Source organism: Phyllobates terribilis, unplaced genomic scaffold (genome assembly GCF_046119375.1).
Source record: "Phyllobates terribilis strain yellow unplaced genomic scaffold, ASM4611937v1 Scaffold_13__5_contigs__length_258822181, whole genome shotgun sequence".
NCBI classification, from domain to species: Eukaryota; Metazoa; Chordata; class Amphibia; order Anura; family Dendrobatidae; genus Phyllobates; species Phyllobates terribilis.
The window spans coordinates 243925446-243947204 of record NW_027362773.1 but is presented as its reverse complement, the minus strand read 5'-3'; the positions used below and the strand labels follow the sequence as shown (position 1 = coordinate 243947204).

General features: G+C 49.9%; 1 protein-coding gene across 4 annotated transcripts in view; it reads left to right on the top strand.

Moving 5' to 3' along the window:
• Nucleotides 1–21759, top strand: part of ADCY7 (adenylate cyclase 7) — a 228466-nt gene that overhangs the window by 23693 nt on the left and 183014 nt on the right. The window contains exon 1 of one of the 4 annotated variants that reach the window (XM_073659366.1): nucleotides 18854–18946. The exons of 2 other annotated variants lie outside the window; for them this stretch is intronic. The gene's annotated coding sequence lies outside the window, so the exon portion shown is untranslated. Of the gene's footprint in view, nucleotides 1–18853; nucleotides 18947–21182; nucleotides 21398–21759 lie in introns of those variants that run through there. One more of the 4 variants, XM_073659362.1, reaches the window with a different exon arrangement.

Here is a 21759-nt window from a genome sequence, read left to right as displayed (position 1 = left end):
ACGTGAAGCCCAGGTTAGTAATGCAGGGCGTCTATAAGACGCCCCCATTACTAACTGCATAGTAAAATAGTCGCCTCTTTTTCAATAAAAGACACGGCCAGAATAAAGTATTTTAATGAAATAAAATGCACACGGTTCTACAATTTTTTTTATTACACGCCTCCGCGAAGCCCTCGATCTCCTGAAGAAAACGTAAAATAAAAAACAACCATATTCCTCACCTGTCCACCGTCAATGACGCAGTCCACGTACTACCGAGTGTCCCGCTGATGTCACTGCTGTAGAATTCGCGGCCATTGAATTTAATTGAAACGCAGCAAATCCACATTTACCTGCGGGTTTGCTGCGTTTCAATGTAACTGCGTGTAGCTGCGTGATCTTGCTAGAAATGCTGCGTTTTGCAACGTAATGCGAATTCGGCTTGTTAATTAACGCACCATGTGCACAGCACATCCGAATTCGCATTGGTATGCATGGCAGACCGATTAACAAGCGTTTTCACTGCGTTTTTTCTGGCTGCGAAAACGCTTGTTAATCGGTGCGTGTGAACTTAACCTTAGGCCTTATATTAGACATTTTTTTGCTGCAATTCAGTTTCTGAGCACGCAAGTGTGTATTCATATGCTAAAAGGCTGGTCCCATGCAGGATTCTCCAGTGGCCCGTGACTTAGACACAATAATGGGCTCTAAAGAACTCCCTTTGGTCTCAATAAATTGCCACTATGGCTGCTTCTTATGGGACATCTCAAATATAACCAAGTGAACCTTATTGATGAAGTATTCTGTATGCATAGTGATTATCTGAATATTAATGATGCAATTATAAGTTGACTATCTATGCGTCGGTTGTGCACCCTCAGACTTTTTTTTTTTAAGACAATCCCCCTGCCCAATACTGCAAGCATGTTAATACAGTGCATCTTTAGAAACACTTAAGTAACCACTGACTGCTGTAGTATTTTCCCAGCTTTGATGTTATTTGCTGTTGTGCACAATACATAAAAATGTAAGTGTAGCGCCGGCGTCCCTGCCCTCTGCTAGGCAGGGACGCTGTTCCCCTCACCTCCCTGCTCCGTGCCCGGCGTCCTCCTCCCGCTCTGCTGGCAGCGCGCGCTCCTTCCCGGCCACTGTGCTTAGGGCGCGCGCGCGCTCTCCCTCCCTCTTAAAGGGGCCGCGCGCGCCGTCCTAAGGAGTCCCCGGCCAATGGCCGGAGGACTTCACCATATATAAGGCACCTCCTCCAAAATGGAGGTGCCCGCGCAATGTTGTTGCACTGTTTACTACTCTGCTTCAGCCCTCAGGTCCCGTTGCCAGTTACCTGCCAGATTCCTGCCTGATTATCTGCTACCTGCCTGCTAGTCTGAGGTCCGACGGTCTGCCTTACTACTCCTGTCAGTCTGTCTAAGGACCAGTCTGCCCGCTCACCTGGGAGTGCACATCAGCCACCTGCCTGCTTGCCCGAGGTCCGACGGTCTGCCTTCCAACTCCTGTCAGTCTGTCTATGGACCAGCTTGCCCGCTCACCTGGGAGCACACACCTGCTACCTGCCTGCTAGTCTACCTGGAGGCTCCGCCGTCACGTGCTGTGACCACCTGTCTGTGCAGTGACTCCTGCTCGCTCACCTGGGAGCGCTCATCTGCTGCCTGTCTGCTAGCCTACCTGGAGGCTCTGCCGTCACGTGCTGTGACCACCCGCCTGTCCAGAGACTTCTGCCCGCTCACCTGGGAGCGCTCATCTGCCGCCTGTCTGTTGGTCTTCCTGGAGGCTCCGCCGTCACATGCTGTGACCACCCGTTCATCCAGAGACTCTCGCCTGCTCACCTGGGAGCTCACGTCTATCATCAGCCGCCACAGGTCGTACCAACCCTTTACCTAGAGACTGCCCCGGTCACTTGCCGTGACCATCTGCCCGTTCATCCAGAGACTGCCCCGGTCACTTGCCGTGACCATCTGCCCGTTCATCCAGAGACTGCCCCGGTCACTTGCCGTGACCATCTGCCCGTTCATTCAGAGACTGCCCCGGTCACTTGCCGTGACCATCAGCCCGTTCATCCAGAGACTGCCCCGGTCACTTGCCGTGACCTCCAGCCCGTTCACTCAGAGACTGTCCCGGTCACCTGCTGTGACCTCCTGCCCGTCTTCCCTGGTCGCCACCCGCTCCCTTACAAGGACTGCCCCCTTGTATAGTAGCTCAGAGGTTCCGCCTCCCAGACCCGTTACAGTAAGCAAGAAATAAGATTGATTGTAAATGCAGAATGAAGTGGCAGTACGGCAGCCATGTTTACGCATCAGATTTACAAGCCGATGATGGGACGTGCGCAGTGTCTGGACTTGTTTGCTTTACAGCAATAAAATGGCATTAGAAGCCAAGCAGATGTAAACTAGAGAGCTGTAGCTTACGTGGCAAAAGTCACTGGGCTTCAATGGGGAAAAACTAGGACAGCTAGAGGATGGAGAAGTAATCAATAAAAAAATAATTGTTTCATTTTCTGTTCAGTGTTGAAGCAAAAAAAGTATTTGCATTAGTTAACGAGAAGAACACAGTCTCCAGTTTTGGGCTGCTCTAATTTTGTTTGCTTCACACACAGTCTGTTTTAGACCATTTGTCTGACTTGTGAAAATATTGGCGGAGATTAAGTCAACCAATATGTTGGGTAAAGCTAAACAAAGGTGTTTAGAGGCGCCAAATTTATCATCTTGCAGGAGCCATGGTCATAAACTTGGGCCATCAAGTCCTTTAGATCTCACACTTTGCACTGACGAGAGGCAGTACACCGAAACGGTGTCTGCAAATTGAGGTTTTGGCTTTAATCCTAAGTCATGTGACAAAGGTCGTTAGAGAGTCGATATTGACTTTTAGGATTGCTACTTCCTATTGGTGGCACTAGAGTTCTAGTCCTCTTCCTCCCTGAAGAGACAATTTGAATATTAGAGGGGAAGATTTACTAATTCTTTCTATTGGTAAAAGTATATGGACACCTTAACGTTTTCAGCCTGTTGCTCATGTGAAACCTTTAGGTGTGATTATGGAGCCGTGCTTCCATTTTTGGCTGGCCAAAATCTTGTGGAAATCCTTCTAAAAAGAAAGAAGTGTGACTGTGGAAATGTTATACCTATTCAGCCTAAAATCAGCTTGTGAGGTCGGACATTAATGTTTAGCTTTCATTACTGTATCTTTTCATTTAAGTGGGCACAACATAACAGTTCAATGAGTAAAAGCTTGAAGGGCCACCAGGTGTATGGATACATAGTAAGCCATCAATGAGGAAAACGTTTCATACACATTAATAGCTGCACATCCAATGTAAAGGAAAATCTTTTTATACTTATATAATACATCAACCAGTCGCAAAAATATCTAAAATCAATCAAAACGTCAAGAGACGTGAAGATCCTATTCCCTTGACCAAGTCTGGCAAAGTAATTCCCCAGACACCATATCCATTCTGTAGTAGAGGAATGCAATCCTAATGATCATAAACCTAAAAGTAATCAATAACAATGCAGTACATTAATCAGTGCATGAAAAGGAGTGAACAGAAAGAAGTTATCTGTTGTCTGACGACTATTAGGAAGCTGGCATTCGAGGTAATCAATAGTGTTGAGCGAGCATGCTCGACACTGCTCGGTACTCGCCCGAGCATCTCGCTACTCAGGATGTTCGGCGAGCACCGAGCATTTCCGGGTTATTCGGGCGGGAGCTCGGGTCTCCGCCCTGCATGTTTGGCGCTCTTTACAGAGCCAATGAACATGCAGGGATTGCCAGCCAGTCACTGTAATGCCGCAGCCATGTTGGTTATGGGCTTTACAGTGATTGGCTGGCCGCACAGCGTCACCTCTAGTATTTAAAACCGGGAGCTGCCATCTTGGACACAGTCGCTCCGGATCAGACAGTGTAGGGAGAGTGCTGCTGAGCTAGGGAGAGATTTATACTGCGAAATAGGTATTGTAGGGTCTCTAAAGCCTGCAAAATCAAACAAACAGTCCTTTTGAGGACTAATATCCATCCCAGATATCAGGCAGGCAGGCTGTATAGGAGACGCAGTGGTTATACCAACAAACATTACATTACATACCAACAGGCATTACAGTCCTGTGTGCTGCCGCTGCTCAAATTGCTAGACTTAGCCCCAGGTCTCAGGGGCCAGGAAAAATCATTTTTTTTCATCTAAATCCTCTTTTTTCTTTCCCTCAGTCAGACTGTACAAATAACTGTCTTATTAACCTTTTGGTATCCCCCCCCTCCTCCCAAAAAAAAAAAAATTGAGTGTCTGTGAGTGTTCAGACATAAATATATCTGTTTAAAAGAGTCTGGTTTCGGCCAGATAACTAGAACTGTGGTTTTCCTCTTCCACGGTTCAAATCTGGGTGTAATCCACCTTTTTGCATAAAAAAACAGTTTCAGTGTCTCGCTGACTGTTCAGACACAAATATATCTGTTTAAAAGATTTTGGTGTAGGCCAGAGAACTAGAACTGTGGTTTTCCTCTTCCATGGTTCAAATCTCCTTTTTATTACCCTTTTGCCATTGATAGTGTGAGTGTAAGCTATTTTACTTCATTTACAATGGGCAAGGCGCGTGGCAAGGGACGTGGAACTGGACGTTCTGGTGATGCTGCGTGCAGAGGACGGGGCCGTGGCCAAGGTGAAAATGTGCCACAACCAACAGTCACATCTTCTCGCTCCCAGTTCTTGACTGAATTACTATGGAAGCACACAACAACGCCACTATTGCGAACTGATCAGTGTGAACAGGTTATTAATTGGATAGCAGATAATACTTCCAGTCACCTGGGCACCACCACCTCAGGTCTGTCTTCCACACGGTCAAGTCATAGTAGCCGTGAGTCTCGACCGCATACTCCTCCTCACCCTGATGCTCCTTCCACCCACCATGCCGAGTGTCGTCAGACAGCAACTGATCCCACAGTTCGACTCTCTGAAGAGCTGTAAACTGGTCCATTTCCATATTTGGGCCCCTCGCCTGCTCCGCTTGAAGTGGTGGAAGAGGAGATCCCATGTAGCGATGGCCAAATATTTGAACAGCCACGGCCACAGGAAGGCGATGCTGGCAATTTGTCACAAGAGGTGGACGATGACGAGACACAATTGCCACGAAGTGAGGAGGAGGACTGTGGTGCGGAAGTGGAAGAGGAGGAGGTGGTGGATGATCTAGTAACTGACCCAACGTGGCAGGAGGACACGCAGAGCGAGGCCAGCAGCACACAGGGGGAGGGAGGCAGAGTACCCCAACAGGCAGGAAGAAGCAGTGTGGTGGCCGCAGACAGAAGGCGGGCAACCGTTCCCCGTAACACCAACACGAGGGACATTGCCAGTACAACTAGTAGGTCTTCCAGAGTCTGGAACTTTTTTAAAGACTCTGCTGATAACCCCAAAAAGGCCATTTGTACCACCTGCCAGGCCAGCATCAGCAGGGGTTATAAAACTACTAGCCTGACCACCACCAGCATGATCAGGCACATGTCAGCAAAGTTCCTGACTTTGTGGGGTGAACCCCAGGGTCCACGACCAGTGTCAGCTGGTGTCACCACTGCTTCTTCCGCTGTTGTGCGTGTAAGAGAACCCCCTGTTGTGCGTGCAAGGCAATCTCCTGTCCATACTGCATGCAAAGATGCCCCCTCCTCTCAGTCTTCACTTGTTATGGCAGTTTCTCAAGAAACAGCATCAACGTTCACGTCCCACCGCAGCGTTCAATTGTCCATATCCCAGACCTTTGAACGAAAGCGCAAATTCGCAGCCAACGCCCCACAGACCACAATCCTAAATTCGCACATTTCACGACTGCTTGCGTTTGAAAAGCTGCCTTTTAGGCTGGTGGAGACGGAATCCTTCCGCAACCTTATGGCGGTGGCTGTCCCTCGGTACTCGGTCCCCAGCCGACACTGTTTTGCCCGGTGTGCCATCCCCGCACTACACAAGCACGTGTCCCAAAACATCGGCCGTGCCCTCAACAATGCAGTTACTGGGAGAGTCCACCTGACAACGGACACGTGGACAAGTGCTTGTGGCCAGGGACGGTACCTCTCCCTGACGGCACACTGGGTAAACATAGTGGAAGCCGGGACCCAGTCGGACCTTGTGACGGAACACATCCTCCCCTCACCGAGGATTGCGGGCCCTACGTCAGTCAGAGTTGCCCCCACAGTGTACAGCTCCTGCGCATCATCCTCCTCCTCCTCCTCATGTTCAGCCTCTATCTCAGATATCACCACATAAGTTACAAGCTGGAAGCACTGCATTACTGCCTCAGCCAAGCGGCAACAGGCTGTGCTGAAACTCATAAGCTTAGGTGATAAACCTCACACTGCTTGTGAATTGTGGACAGCTGTGAAAGAGCAGGCATATCTGTGGCTGAGACCGCTGAACCTACATCCAGGCATGGTCGTGTGTGTCAATGGCCGTAACCTGGTGGCGGCTCTGAGATGAGGCGAGATCACACACGTACCATGCCTGGCTCATGTGCTTAACCTCGTGGTTCAGCGGTTTATTAAATCGTACCCAGAGTTGCCAGATCTGCTCGTCAAAGTACGCCGCCTGTCAGCTCATTTTCGGAAGTCGGCTACAGCTTCCGCCGCCCTTGCTGTGTTGCAGCAGCGTTTGCAGCTTCCGGCACACCGACTGGTGTGTGATGTCCCAACACATTGGAACTCTACCCTCCACATGTTGCAAAGGATTTGTGAGCAGAAGAGAGCAGTTGTGGAGTACCAGCTGCAACAAGGCCGTAGATATTCAGGTCAGACTCCACACATAAGACCTCAGGAGTGGACCTGGATGTCTGACATATGTACCATCCTGACAAACTTTGAGGAATGAGTGGCGATGACGCCATCATTAGCGTCAGCATCCCACATGTCTGTCTTTTGCAATGCTCTCTGCAGAGAATTAAAGAGGTAGCATTGCAGCCAGAGTATAATGAGATGGATCAAAAAGCCATAGCGGGCGATTACACACAGCCCAGCCTCATCTCATCCCAACGTGCATTGGGGGACAATGAGGGTGAGGAGGAAGAACAGGAGCTGGTATCATGTGCTGTAGACGGTAGTACCTGTACAACTGTCATACCGTCGGTTCAGCGTGGGTGGCCTGAGAACAGGGGGGAGGAGGAGGAGGAGAGCATGGTCAGTCGTCATCTTGGTGAGGACACGGAAGTCTTGCCCGTTACCAGTCTGGCACGCATGGCTGACTTTGTTACGCTGCCTTAACCGTGACCCTCGCGTTGTCAAAATGTTGGGTGACAGTCATTACTGGTTGGTGACACTTGTAGACCCCCGCTACAAGGAGAACTTTCACTCTCTTATTCCTGAGGTGGAGAGGTCTACAAAAATGGGGCAGTACCAGAAGGCCCTTGCTGCAGAACTGTTAAGAAAATTCCCATCTGAACACGCTAGCAGCAGAGGTCACAGTTCGTTGCCAAACCAAGGCGTACAGGCGAGAGAGACACAACTCCAATCCAGCAGAGGCAGGGGATCACTGTCAACGTTCTGGGACAGTTTTCTGAGACCCGCCCAGCTTACAGCCCTGAGGCGCGGGGTACTCTCACAAGGAGTGGAAAGTTTCAAAAGATGGTGAGGGAGTGCCTTGCCGACCGTACCAGCGTCCTCCGTGATTCCTCTGTGCCTTTTAATTATTGGATATCCAAGCTGGACACTTGGAATGTACTCGCTCTGTACGCCTTGGAGGTCCTGGCCTGCCCTGCCGCTAGCGTGTTATCAGACCGTGTTTTTAGTGCCGCTGGGGGAATTATAACTGATAAGCGCACTCGCCTGTCAACTGACAATGCTGACAAGCTGACCCTTATCAAAATGAACAAGGGCTGGATTGGGCCAGACTTCTCATCACCACCAAATGACAGCAGAGTAACATAAAGTCAAATCCACTGTGTTATTTCGGGAGGTGTATTCCCATGCACCGCTTCACACCAACACATGGGTATACGCTTCCTCATTTCTTCTGTTTTTTGCTCTTCTCCTTATCCTCAGCCTCCACCACCGCTATACCACCAGGGTGACCAAGGTCCGTGTTGCCAGCATTGCAAGTTCCTCCGTCCTAATTTTTGGCAGCTTTTGCTTGGAAGGCATAGGCAAAGACTATGGGAGACCCACTCCCCAATAATGGGAATAATGTTTTTAATATGCTGTACTGCATGACTCTTGTAAGGGGCATTAAAATCGTCTTGTTAAGCTACTGTGACCTCCACATCTCTTCCAAGGGTCATTGATATTGTCTTTTTATTCCACTGTGACCTCCACGTGTCTTCCAAGGGGCATTAAAACCGTCTTGTTAAGCTACTGTGACCTCCACGTCTCTTCCAAGGGGCATTAAAACCGTCTTGTTAAACCACTCTGAACTCCACGTCTCTTCCAAGGGGCTGTAAAATCGTCTTGTTAAGCTACTGTGACCTCCACGTCTCTTCCAAGGGGCATTAAAACCGTCTTGTTAAACCACTCTGAACTCCACAGCTCTTCCAAGGGGCATTGAAATGTTGTTTTTAATTACCTCTAACCTCCACAACTCTTCCAACGACCATTGCATTTCCTCCTAATTTTAGTCAGCTTTTGCTTTTCAATGTATAGGCGAACACTAAGGGAGACCCACTCCCCAATAATGGGTAGAAGGTTTTTAGTACGCTGTAATCCACGTCTGTTTCAAGGGGCATTGCAGATCCTCTTAATTTTTGGAAAGCCTTCCATTCACTGCTTAGGCCAACAGTGTACAGGAGACCCAGTTGCTATAAATGGGAAAAAAGGTTTAGTTAAGGCCCTCTGACCTCCATGTCACTTCCAAGGGGCATTGGAGTGCCTCGAAATTTTTGGTAGGCATTGCACTCACTGTATGCCCTATAACTGTGTAGCCGAACTGCTCCTTTTGGTACAGAAACATATGACGCGCCCCTGGGCCTGTGTCGCGCTGCGTTGCGCATGCGGGAGCTTACCCGGAGCCGGATCTCTTGAGGGTTGTAGTCTCGTGGCGGTGATCCGGTCCGTGCCCAGGGAGTCAGACTAAGTGGCGCTGTATTAGCGGTAGATGTTGGACGACTACGCCACCCGTTGAGTACAGCTAAGGAGCTGCTGCTGCAGGGCAGACCACTGAGGCCGGTGGTAGGATTGTGCAGCGTGATAGTATAACCCCCAACGGGAGGGGTATGGCCTCAGGGCAGCCGACGTGGATGATGGGGGTAGCAGGAACCACTCAGAGATGGTACGGTGTAGTTCAGGGTCTTTACTGGTGACAACGATAGACCCTCCCGGAGTACTGGCTAGCGATTGGGGCCTGGTCAGTCCTTGAGCAGATGGGATCTCCCCTGGCCAGGCGGAGTTGTAGGCCTCCCAAACTAACGATACTCTTCTGGCTACCTTGCTAGAAGCGGGTATAAGTAGCCCACGTCCCTGAGTGTACCGTGTGGTGCTCACCCGTATGGCCGGTGACTCGGGGTCTTCTAGTAGCTTCCGCTCCACGACGGCGGTGCTGGTCCCACGCGTGTGACCGTGCCTTCGGGTTTCTGGGCCAGAGGACCTGCAATCCCCTGCCGGTCGGTTTCTGCTGCTGGATAGGAGTTAGTCCCCACAGCCTCGGACTCCGGGTCCGGTGATAACTTCTCAGTCAGGGCGAGCTCTGCAGCTGCCAGCCCCTGACTCCTTGTAGCACTGCTCCCACAGAGCTCCTGATGTTCTTTCCTATATCTGCTTCTCTTCTCTGTCTCTACTTCTTCTCTACTCACTAACCCTGCCTCAGCCCTAGGTTTATATAGGGGAAGTTCTTCCCCTCCCAGGACTGGGCAGGAGGTGTGGCATGCACAGGATCCCTGACCAAGAGACCTCCCACCTGCTCTCAGACATAACATTGCCGTTACTGTGGAAACCAGACCCCTGGGGTGCCACATTCCCCCCTAGTGAAATTTAGTACTCCGGGACTAAACATATTTTTAGAAAAACATAACAAGGTATAAACAATAATAATACAATAAGAAAAACACATAAAGATGGTTACGGCGTGTCCGCAACCGGGTGCAGTCTTTGAAGAAAAGCAAGGTGTCCATTTCACCAAAACAGGGAGACGTAACCAGGTAGGGGTCTGTCCTGCCCCGAGTCCTTAACAGTCTTTAGTCCGTCCTGGGTTACGCTCCAACTATACACAAAGGATTCCCGGTAAATCCACCAAGGACTCCTATAAATAACTAGAAACACATAATTATACACAAGCAACAAGAAAAACAGGTAACCACAAATAAAACAATTTATACACTTCAAATCCTCCAACGTGCGGGTAACTGGCCTCTAGTGGCCCTAGTGGACCTACGGAGCTGACTGTCTAGCCCTGAACTACAGGGTGTAGGAGCTGTCAAGGGTAAACTGGGCAGCTGTCTACCGGCTCTTTGACTCACTAGGGGTACGGCAGGCTCACTATAAGCAGAGGGTTGATCCTCCTGTTCTGCTTGTGTGGAGTCTTCTGCCTCCTGGACCGGCTGCTCTTCCAGCTCTACCTGTTGCTCCGTAGGCACTTGGGATGCTGGTTGGAGGAACGTGAGGACGGGTACCACAACTGCACCATTGACTTGAGTCCAGGACCGAGGGAAGTCTCCGAGCACAGTACTAACCATATCTTCCCTTTCCTCTACGGGTCGATGGTCTTCTTGTTCCTCTTCAGGGTTCCGTAGCTGTTCAGGACACTTCTTCAGGTGATCCCGGGATACAATGGCTATGGTCTCCCCTCCGTCTTTACTGATGGTACAGACTTTCGGGTTCTCGTGGCTTGAGGGCAGTACGGTGTACGGGTCCTTCTCCCACTGGTCGTCCAACTTGTGGAGCCGTCTTTTCCTCTTCAAGACCTGCTCTCCGGGTACCAGGGGAACAGCGGGAGCATACTGGTTGTAAGTTTTCTCTTGTCTTTCCCTAGCCTGACAGAGACTTCGCTCCACGCTCTCCTGTACTTTCCGGTACTGCTGCTGCCTCTCTGTGTCCCAGTCTGCTTCTGGTGAAGTGTCCTCGGGTGTCAGGACTCCCATTTCCAGGTCAACAGGTAACTTACCAGGTCTCGCCCTCATTAGGTAAGCCGGGGTACAGTTGGTGGAACCTACCGGGATGTGGTTGTATAGGTCCACTAGATCGGGCAGCTTCTCAGGCCACAGACTGCGTTCTTCCAGGGGCAACGTTTTCAGGAGATCCATTACCACCTGGTTCATTTTCTCACAAAGTCCATTAGTTTGCGGATGATAGGGTGATATCCGAGTCATTCCAGTACTGCTTGAAGAGCACGTACGGGATGGTGGTGACCTGTGACCCGGTGTCCAGTAGGGCACTCATAGGAATGCCATCCAGTACCACGGGTAAGACTGGACGTCCTCCCACATATTTGTCGCGCCAGTTCGATGGGCCTGGTGATCTTTTTCCTGAGGGTTGGCCCTCTACCCCAGGTTGTGCCAGTTTAAAGGACAGTACCTTGCCATATGTCCGGGTTGATTGCAGCGGCGGCAGATGGGTCGTCCGTCCTCGTTGTATCGGTCGCTGGGTCTTCCTCTGGCCGGTGGGGTCCTCCTTGGTTGACGCCACGGGATGTCCTCCGGTCCGGATGCCAGCTGGATCTTCCCTGGAGTGGAAACCTGTAAAGACTGCACAGTTCGGGTTAGCGCAGCAACGCTTTTAGCTAGCTCTTGGACCTGATGGTGCAGGTCTGGAGCCGGGTCATTGTTCAAAGCCTGCGCATCAGCTCCCACAGGCCCTGCCGACAAGGGCGCCGCCTCCTGGTGGTAAGTGGTAGTGGGGCGTCTGGGGGTCACAACGCCACCTGGTGCCGGTTCTCGAAGCACCCGGATGGCTCTGTCCTTGAACTGTGCAAATCCCAGATGAGGGTCCTGTAAGGCCATTGCCCGCAACTGGGTTCGGTGGGCATTGCAATATAAACCCTCTATAAATTGTTCAGTCAACAGCCTGTCCTCGTCTCCCACGCCGTCAGGGTCGGTCTGCTTAATGGCTCTCAGGGCCTCTTGTAGGTTCAGGGCATAGTCCCTTATACTCTCATGTGCCCGCTGTTTGCACCCGTAGAATCTAAGCTTGATCTCGGCTGAGGTGCGGGTATCAAAGGTGTCCCTCAGCCGGGTTAGTATCCCTGCGACAGTCCTCCCCCCAGGTGGCCAGGACTTTACCTCCCTTTGGGCTGCTCCGGTTAATTGGGCCACCAGGATGCTCACTTTTTGCTCCTCTGTGAGGGGGTACACCTGGAAGAGGCTATCCAGCTTTTCTCTAAAGTCATGCAGGGTATGTGACTCCCCTGAGTACTGGGGTAGCCAGGCTGCCCCCGGGATATAGGGCATGGTGAAAGGCATGACCGCAACAGCGGTGGCGCTGGCGGGGATTGAAGCGGTGAAGCTCTCCTCCGTATCCGACATCCTTCTCCCCCCTAGTGGACCGTGGCCTACCTTGCGATGATCCTCTTCCGTAGGCCGCGGCTCCGCAGTGGATCGTCAGGGTTGAGGACCTTCCGTCGCGCTCCTGTGACGTCGGCGTCTGCTGGGCTCCTTCCAGGACCTTACGCAACGTCCGGACGTGAGGCGGGGCTTCAGTTCTCGCGCGCTTTCGGAGTCCACGCCCCTCTTCTTCCCGCGCGGCGTCCTCAAGATGGCGTCCAATGGCGGGAAAACTCCACGTATGGCGGGAAGAAGGCCGAAGATGGCGCCGGATGGCGGGAAAACTCCACCGATGGCGGGAAGGAAGCGGAAGATGGCGCCGGATGGCGGGAATCTTCACCACAGGTAAGTTTGAACAGTCTTTTTCAGGTACGCAGTACCCGGTGGTTGCGGGCACGAAATCCTGCCGACTACGCCAAAAGCTGACGCGCCCCTGGGCCTGTGTCGCGCTGCGTTGCGCATGCGGGAGCTTACCCGGAGCCGGATCTCTTGAGGGTTGTAGTCTCGTGGCGGTGATCCGGTCCATGCCCAGGGAGTCAGACTAAGTGGCGCTGTATTAGCGGTAGATGTTGGACGACTACGCCACCCGTTGAGTACAGCTAAGGAGCTGCTGCTGCAGGGCAGACCGCTGAGGCCGGTGGTAGGATTGTGCAGCGTGATAGTATAACCCCCAACGGGAGGGGTATGGCCTCAGGGCAGCCGACGTGGATGATGGGGGTAGCAGGAACCACTCAGAGACGGTACGGTGTAGTTCAGGGTCTTTACTGGTGACAACGATAGACCCTCCCGGAGTACTGGCTAGCGATTGGGGCCTGGTCAGTCCTTGAGCAGATGGGATCTCCCCTGGCCAGGCGGAGTTGTAGGCCTCCCAAACTAACGATACTCTTCTGGCTACCTTGCTAGAAGCGGGTATAAGTAGCCCACGTCCCTGAGTGTACCGTGTGGTGCTCACCCGTATGGCCGGTGACTCGGGGCCTTCTAGTAGCTTCCGCTCCACGACGGCGGTGCTGGTCCCATGCGTGTGACCGTGCCTTCGGGTTTCTGGGCCAGAGGACCTGCAATCCCCTGCCGGTCGGTTTCTGCTGCTGGATAGGAGTTAGTCCCCACAGCCTCGGACTCCGGGTCCGGTGATAACTTCTCAGTCAGGGCGAGCTCTGCAGCTGCCAGCCCCTGACTCCTTGTAGCACTGCTCCCACAGAGCTCCTGATGTTCTTTCCTATATCTGCTTCTCTTCTCTGTCTCTACTTCTTCTCTACTCACTAACCCTGCCTCAGCCCTAGGTTTATATAGGGGAAGTTCTTCCCCTCCCAGGACTGGGCAGGAGGTGTGGCATGCACAGGATCCCTGACCAAGAGACCTCCCACCTGCTCTCAGACATAACATTGCCGTTACTGTGGAAACCAGACCCCTGGGGTGCCACACATATCCTACAAGACATGTGTGGTTGACTGGCCTGATATTGGTGTGAATAGTCCCTGTTCCTCCTGCTCTTTCTCCTTTGCCACCACCTCATCCATCATTCATCACCTGAAGCTTTGTTTTAACAGGAGTCATAGAACTGGGATAGTAGCAGGAAAACATCCAGCAATCCTCAGAGGAGGTAGGATATGCGCCAAAACGCTGACCACCTCAGGCCTAGCCGCTACTACATACATGCGCTTGCATTCCAAGGAACAGAAAGCTAAGGAGATGGATGGCCTCATGATCATGAATAATTTACTCGTTGTGTAGGAGGCCGACCACTGCTGCTGTCTACCTTCTGAACTTTGTGTTGAAGCCTGATTGATCCAGGAACCGCAATCCTCTATGTCTGGAGGACGTGTTGCATCCCAGTGTCCAACTGTGTCCCGGCTTCCACAATATTAACCCAGTGTGAAGTCGTCAGTGAGATGGACCATCCCTGGCCACATTCACTTGTCCACGTGTTTGTGGTTAGGCTGTCCTTCCCACTAATGTTTTGGCATGCGCTCGTGTATAAGGCGCACTGGGACAAATAGGGGCGGCTGGGGACCGAGTATGGACACCCGGCCGCCCCCTGGCGGCTGGGGACCGAATGTGGACACCCTTCCGCCAGGCGGCTGGGGACTGAGTATGGATACCAGGCCACCGACGCAGCCATGACATGGTGGCCAGCGTCTGCCTCCACAAGCCTAAAAGGCCTCATTTCAAGTGCAAGCAAGCTAGCAGTATGGTATTGCAGCCTGGGGTTGGTGGGTGGCAGGCTGCAAACTTACGCTTGCATTCCAAGAAAACAAAGCAGATGCTAACTTCTATCATCATCATCATCATGCTCTTCACCTTGGCACTCTCAACTCCCCTGATGGAGAAGCCAGGGACGACCGGAGGAGTCTGGTTGTCTGGTGGGCTCGTCCAATGCTGCCCTAAAGCAGGCCAGGCTAAGAAAAGTATGGGGAAGGTTCCCGGGACAAATAGTGGCGGCTGGGGAATGAGTATGGAGACCTCGCCGCCGATGCAGCCATGAGGTAGTGGCCAGCTTCGGCCTCCTCCAAACTAAAAGGCCCCATTTCAAGTGCAAGCTAGCAGTATAGTATTGCAGCCTGCGGGTGGGTACAATTGAACACTGCCCTGGAACAAGGACTTGCACGGGGATAGTTGCAAGTCTGCATCTTCTGATGCGGCAAGGATCACTTCTGATGGGCACACTTTTAGGCAGTGACCTGGGTGTTAGAGATGCGTCAAGGGGTCTTCCCCATGTTGCTCCCGTGTCTTTTCAGCACTGTATGCATGTTTCACACAGCACATGGTCAGATAAGATTGTAAAATGTTAAAATGACATTTCCCGGTGAATGCATTTGTCACGGTTGAAAGCAATACAAAAGTGTAAAAACGCATAAAAAATGCTACTTGTGAACATAGCCCAAGGTGTGGAGGAGTATTTTTGTTTTTGGTTATTTATTTTACCTTATACACAAGTCTTTACCCTGGAAAGGAAGTTCCTTAACATATTTCACAGGAAAGCAGTTTCAGTTTCGTTTTTGAACGTTTTATTGTGAGCCCGTAAAAGTGGCTTAATACCTCTGACCACGTTTGTAACAGCAGTGACCTGGGGGTCAGAAATGCTTCCTGTGGCGATCCCCATGCTGTCCCCATGTCATTTGAGCACTGTCACTATCGTTTTGGGCACTTTTTAGGCTTTCTACAGACTGCTGGGGGTGCCGCCGCAAAAATGCTCGGGTCTCCCATAGACTAACATTGGGCTCGTTGCTTGGGTCGAGCACCCGAGTATCACGGTGAGCTCGGCCCGAGCTTCGAGCACCCGAGCATTTTAGTGCTCGCTCAACACTACTAATCATCCATTTAATACTGAGAGGGGATGGGCAGCACTACCCCACATGTATTGTCGAGCCATTAAGGCTTTCTAAGGGGTAATTCAGAGCAGTACGCACCTACAAAAATTACCTGCAGCTGCCTTATCCACTCTGAAATAAAGAAAAAAAAAATGTGTACACCTCTTGAAACCTTTCCCCCTTCTTTGACCCTCTTTAGGAATGGACGGCACCTGACCGCTGCTGTCTCAGTGGCTACGCCAAGCACTTAGCTGTATGAGGCTTTTTTTTTGGGGGGGGGGGGAGTTATTTGTTGGTTCTGGGATTTTTATTTTGGCTTTTTTTGGTACATATACATAAGTTTTTAAGTTTTGATAATTTATTTAGCCAAAAATGCTGCAAAAAGTAATTCTCCTGTTTTTATTTTTATACTGTGGCTTGCGAAAGTATTTACCACCTTGGCATTTTTCGTGTATTGTTACCTCACAACCTGGAATTTCACTAGTTGTTTTTTTTGAGGGCTTCCATTAGTTCATGTAAAGAACATACCTACAACTGTGAACATTTTGGTTTTCTTTTTTTATTTTGTGAAGCAAACAACAAGTAAGGCAAAATAACTGAAAACTTCAGTGTGCATAACTATTCATCCCCCCTAAAGTCAGTACTTTTGTAGAGTCTCCTTCTGCGGCAATTACAGCTGCATGTCGCTTTGGGTAAGTCTCTATGAGCTTTCCACCTGTTGCTGATGCGCATTCTGGGCCGTGTGTGGGGGAATACCCGGAGCCGGGTCTCTGTGTAATGCTAGGGGTTGTAGTCTCCGTGGTGGCGACCCGGTCCCGTGGCTCAGGGTGGTCAAACCAGTGGCGGATCTGTTTATTTGGTTTTTAATGTTTAAATGTCCGACTACGCCACTCGTGGATTGCGGTCACTGAGAACCGCTGCTGCGGGGCAGACCGCTGAGGCTGATGTTGTGTGCGCAGCAGAGGTAGTATAACTCCCCACGGGAGGAGTATAATCTCAGGGCAGTGAGTGCAGATGGTGGGGGTGATGGTGCGCGGGAGCAACAGTAATGACTCAGAGTCCAGTCATTACTGGTAATGACTCAGTAATGACTCAGAGTCCAGTGATGCAGTCCAGGGTCTTTACTCACAGTTTTACACTTCTGCAGGTAATAGCTGCCCACGTCGTACTGTGCTCACCAGGTGAGGGGCTCGGCCAACTCCCAGGTACCTTTGGAATGCTTTTCAGGACTCCCTTCGTGTGTCCTTTCTCTGACCCGTCGTACCCCACAATTGACCACGTTTCTGTCCAGCTGCCTCAGGCCTTGACGGGCAAACGTATGTTCCGTTTCCCTGGGCCCTATATGGTGCCTTCCTAACGGGTGTAGTGAGGGGCCATAACACGTGCAATGCCACGGCCTCCGTTTACTAGCTGAGGGTAGTTGCTCTCCTCCACTAAATGAGGGATCCGGTTCCCTTTCTTGGCCTGACCCCCCTACTCTGGTAGCGCCGGGTGTACGGTGGCGACTGGCCGGTCCGCACCCCTGGGGTCCCTGCACTCCACTCCTGGAGCCTCCTCCATTCCTCTCCTCTCTGACTGAACTCAGCAGCTCTTCTCTTCTCTAGGCTCAGGCCTTGAGACTTGGCCTCACTGCGGAGCTGAGCCCGTACAGAGCCCCTGCTCCCAGTCTTCTTCTCTCTATTTTCCCTCTTCTCTAAGATGGTGCCCACCTTATATACTCCTCCTTCCAGTGCACCCTGGATCTACTCTCCCCACCCACACACTACCGGGTTCTCCTTTTCTAGGTGTTCCCTCCCCCCACTCCAGCCAGGGACAGGGGCAGTTGTGCTCACTCTTGGGAGCATTGTCGCCCTGCCCCCCGGAAATGTGGTGTAGTGCATGTGGGTGTTAGGGTCCTGAGCCACACTCCATCCTTACCTGGAAGTGAGATATCACACCTCTGGGTGAGATGCAATACCTCTGTAGCGACCGAACCCTCGGGGCGCTACATTGCCACTGGGATTTTTGCCCATTCTTCAAGGCAAAACTGCTCCAGCTCCTTCAAATTAGATGGTTTCCTCTGGTGAACAGCAATCTTCACGTCTGACCACAGATTCTCCATTGGATTAAGGTCTGGGCTTTGACTAGGCCACTCCAAAACATTTGCACATTTCCCCTTAAACCATTCGAGTTTTGCTTTAGCAGTATGCTTTGGGTCATTGTCTTGTTGGAAGGTAAACCTCCATCTTAGTCTCAAATCACAGTGGGCAGCACGGTGGCTCAGTAGTTAGCACTGTTGCTTTGCATCGCTGGGGCCCTGGGTTCAAATCCCACCAAGGGCAACATCTGCAAGTAGTTTGTATGTTCTCCCCGTGTTTGTGTGGGTTTCCTTCGGGTTGTCCAGTTTCATCCCACATTCCAAAGACATACTGATAGGGTATTTAGATTGTAAGCCCCAATGGGAACAGTGCCCATAATGTCTGTGAAGTGCTGCGGAATTAATGGTGTTATATAAGTGAATAAAATAAATAAAAAATCACTGACAGACTGAAACAGGTTTTGCTCAAGAGTATCCCTGTGTTTCGCACCATCCATCTTCCCCTTTACTCTGACCATTTTCTCTGTCTCTGCTCCCGAAAAACATCCCCACAGCATGATGCTGCCACCACCATGTTTCAATGTAGGGGGGTGATGAGCTGTGTTGGTTTGGCACCAGATATGGCGTTTACTTTGGTGGCCAAAAAGTTAAATTTTTGTCTCCTCTGACCGCTGCATCTTCCTCCATACATTTGGGGAGTCTCCCACATGTCTTTTGGCAAACTCAACCCAAGCCTTACAATTTGTGTGGGTTAGTAAAGGCTTTTTTCTGCTCACTATTCTATAAAGGCCAACAACTTAATCCCTGACTTGTTTGGAGATCTCCTTGGTCTTTGTGGTGTTGTGTGCTTAGTGGTGCCTCTTGCTTAAAATGAATGTGTCACCCCATGGGACATATAAAACTTAATAAGGAAGAGGTACAGCTTGTGAAGGGAGTGTAGGCTGCTGGTGCGGGATTACGGCGCTGCAACTGCATGTCACAGGTCACTGTGATGTGCAAGGGAGGGGGATGTTATTATAATGAAGAGAGGAGGCAGGGATTTCTTCCAAGCACCCTACACCCCGGAGCCTTGAAGAAATCATTACAATAAAGATATAAAATAAGATTTCTGAACAACAAGACTACTGCTGTGAGGCACATAGGTAGGACCAGTTTAACATTTCTATCACCTGTATGCCCATATTAGTAGGTTTTATACGTCCCAGGGGGTGACAGATTCCCTTTAATGGTGTTGCAGCCTCTGTTTCCTTTCAGAAAAGTAGTGTATATACTGACAGACATGTGACACTTAGATTGCACACAGGTGGACTTCCTGTCACTAAGTATGTGACTTATGAAGGGAATTGCTTGCACCAGAAATTTTTAGGGCTTCATAGCAAAAGGGGGTGAATACGTATGCACATGCCAACTTTTAGTTATTTGATCCCAAAAATGTAATTTTATGACAATATTTTTCTCACTTCACCAACTTAAACTATTTAGTGCTGATGCATCACACACAAATCGGATTTCAAAAATGTTTACACATAGGTTGTGTTGTACCAAAATATGTAAAACGCCCAGGGGGATGAATACTTTCGCAAGCCATTGTACATTGATAACTATAGTATCTGTGTGGATGAAAGCATAACAGTAAGAGGTAAATATTTAGACCGACATCCCCTGTGGTGAAACATGTAACAAGTCATTGGAGTTCTTCGGTTGCTGAGAGTTTCCAATGTGCGACAGCTCTGTCACTTTGCCATGGCGTCACATTCATGTCTGAACATACTGCTGTAATTCCTGCCCTGATCGCTAGGTGGCACCGCACTAATACCACGGTTACTGTTGGACGTGTGCAGCGTGTGGCAGTTTAGCTTTTAGATTGCGGAGACTGGTTGTCCCTTTCCACCTGTTTTGCTGCAGTGAGCAGGTAATGTAGTTGGCTCTCTGCTGGGAGCCATGGACAGGGCTCCTTTCTATATGAACCCCAGCAGACCGTCTTCAGCTGCCAGTTATTTAGTTCAGCTAGACCTGATCACTCTGATCCTTTGCTATTTTGTGCTATTGTGTATATCCTCTTGTCTGCCCTCATCTTGTATTTTGACCACCAGCTGTCACGGGGTGTATCAGGTTTGACAGGCAGTCATTCTGGATCCGACTGTAGAAGGTCGCTTCGCTTGGCCTTGCAGACAATTTCTTAATCCTTTCATCATTCCTCCCTCTCTAGGACACAGCGGTGATCAACACTTTCTGCTGCTAATTAACACACCCTTGCCGGATCTTTAAATACTCTCAGTTTCTCCAGAGAATCGTTGGTGATAGAGTAAATTCCTCTGTTCAGGTCTGGAGTTCTTGCAGTCGGTTAGATTTTCCTTGGAGTTCCTTTGTGGATTGTAGTCATTGTCTCTCTGGTGTCTTCTCAGAGCTAAGTGTATCCCTTTGTTGGTTTCCCTTGTTTGTCTTTAGTTGCAGTGGGGCTGACTAGTGCTCACCCCTCCCCCTACCTTCTTAGGACCTAGCTCTAGGGACAGCCAGGGCTCAGGTATCCTGCTCGGCGATAGGTGCAGAACCTATTTAGGGACAATAGGGGAGTCAGGGTGTTGTTATATCTGCATAGGGGTCTCCACTCTTCCTTTCCCTAGTTGTTGGGCTCCCCCCCCACCCCTTTTCCCATTGTTTTACGCTGGGTCCTTCCCATACCTAGCATGACATGTGCTTGCCTTCTGATTTTGTCCCTGACTTGACTTCTTGATATTGACCCCACGTGATGACCTCTTGCCTCTGGTTCGTTTTTCTGGCCAGCTGCCTTTCCGTGGAAGCAATCCACTGGAACCCTGTTGTAAGACTAGATCCGTGTCCTGAGGTTAAAGGGTGAAGGCCGGGGATCCTCTGGAATCTGCCAGACAGATTGACTGGCCAAAGTCTGTTCAGGGGAGCCTTTTTGGGCATGTGGACTCTGACGTAACACACGGCTCCCATTTAAAGCCACAATGTTGATGTGAACACAGCACATTAAACGATGCCTCAGCCTCACTTAATATAATAATTTTCCTTGTATACAAATATACAACATATTATAACATTTTCTTTTCTTCAAGCTCTGCCCTATAATAGTAATTGACTTATTCTTTTTGTTTCACAACACAGAATTGACTCTACATTGTATTTGCTCCAATAAAAAAAGCAATTTCCTTGTTCCCAGGTAGTTGTGCGTGATGCTCCTATTATTGGAGAACAGGTGCGCCGGTTATATTAACCATTATAGATAGGAGTTCTGTACGTTCTCCATTTGCTCTGGTGAGGTCAGCATATTTTTAAGAATACACAGATATCACCATTTTTTGGCAATGCGGTTGTGAAAGAGGATGGTTGTTTCGAGCTTGTTTTGACATTGTGTAAAACTGGGTGTGCAGAGGAAGTTCTGCAAATCTGAGGAGATGAAACTGATAGCACTTATTTGGCGGGTCTTAACGGGATCTTAAAGGCAGCTCGGTTCAGAAGATTTATGTATATGGCACTACAGGCTAGAATGTAGGATTGTGTAAGTCCTAGGCAAAACCTGTCCCATGTGTAGACTATATTTCCAAGACTCGACTAAAGTCATCTGCTAGGTGAGTAGTGTAACATTAATATTTAATTTCAATTATACTGGTGATGTGATCAATTCATTTATTGCTTTAAGGGACCATATTCTTAATATAGGAGAACTTGTAACTTTGATGTATTTAAATGCCGTGCATTGTGCTCCGTAAACTACTATTTTAGGTTGGGGACAAGGGCGACTTTAGCATTTTAACAGGAAGTTAAAACAAATAAAAGTTTTCCCCCATAACTTCTGAATCTTGCATAAATGCTGTAAACTTCCACAAACATTTTTGTGAATATTAGCTGTGCAAAACCCAAGATAATAAGGATTTTCAATGGTTTTGCATCTAAAGTCATACAAATTAGGGAGAACCAATGTGAAGCTTTA